This window comes from Solanum tuberosum, unplaced genomic scaffold (genome assembly GCF_000226075.1).
Source record: "Solanum tuberosum cultivar DM 1-3 516 R44 unplaced genomic scaffold, SolTub_3.0 scf00024, whole genome shotgun sequence".
Classification (NCBI taxonomy): Eukaryota; Viridiplantae; Streptophyta; class Magnoliopsida; order Solanales; family Solanaceae; genus Solanum; species Solanum tuberosum.
In genome coordinates this window covers 349,300-350,274 of record NW_006238950.1, presented here as the reverse complement: position 1 = coordinate 350,274, position 975 = coordinate 349,300, and positions in this window count along the sequence as shown.

Here is a 975-nt window from a genome sequence, read left to right as displayed (position 1 = left end):
GAGTTTTATTCAAAAATAATTATTAGATGGTTTGAGACAAAGTATTGAAAGACTTCCGCTTGCTTTTAAGAAAATGACTTCAATTATAAAGAGTTTTAAATTTTTCCGCCCTTTTCTGTTATCTTATGTTCATGATATGCTAAGGGATTGTATGAGGCTTTACGGAGTCTTGTACGCCGTGTTACGCTTAGGGGGTACTCTTGGTCATGATAATGTAGTTATGAGGTCATCATGAAAATCACTTCTTGTAACAATTAGTTTGGTTGATTTATATTAGGACCCTTTTCCCTTTATTTAAGTGAAACTTGGTGTAGGCTTTAAATTTTTATTATGACTTGCAAGGATGCGTAATACGTAAATCGAGGTAATTAGGTGTGTATTAGAGTAGAAAATAGAAAACTAGAAAGTTAAATCTTAAGAATTGATCAAAGTCAACATTTGGGGTAAACGAGTTCAAAACTGAGGTTTGAAAGTCCTTATAAATCTGTAGGTTGATTTATGAATTCAGTTGATAGTTTGAAAAAGTCCCAATGAAATCAGGAGAGATTCAAAAACTTTAGTTGAAAACTAGTAAAATTTAAGATTAAGGGTGTGTTTGGTATGAAGGAAAAAAATGTTTTCCCAATTTTCTCATGCTTGGTTGGGTTAAATGTTTTGGAAAATATTTTCCAAATCAACTCATTTTCCTCAAATTTAAGGAAAATGAATTCCCTTCAAAACTTAAGGTAAACATTTTCCAAAACTCTCTTCCAACTTCAAATTAAAAAAAAAATTTGTTGAAAAAATCAATTTATTTTGTCCCTACCCTCAAATCAGCCCCCCAACCCCACCCCAAAATAAATTTAGTGCTTGTTTTAAAAAAAATGTTTTTAACTTCAATTTTTTTACCCCAGCTACCTACCACCACCACCCCCCCCCAAAAAAATAGATTATTCAAAGTAGTTTTTAAAAGATATTTCTAATTTCAATTTTTTA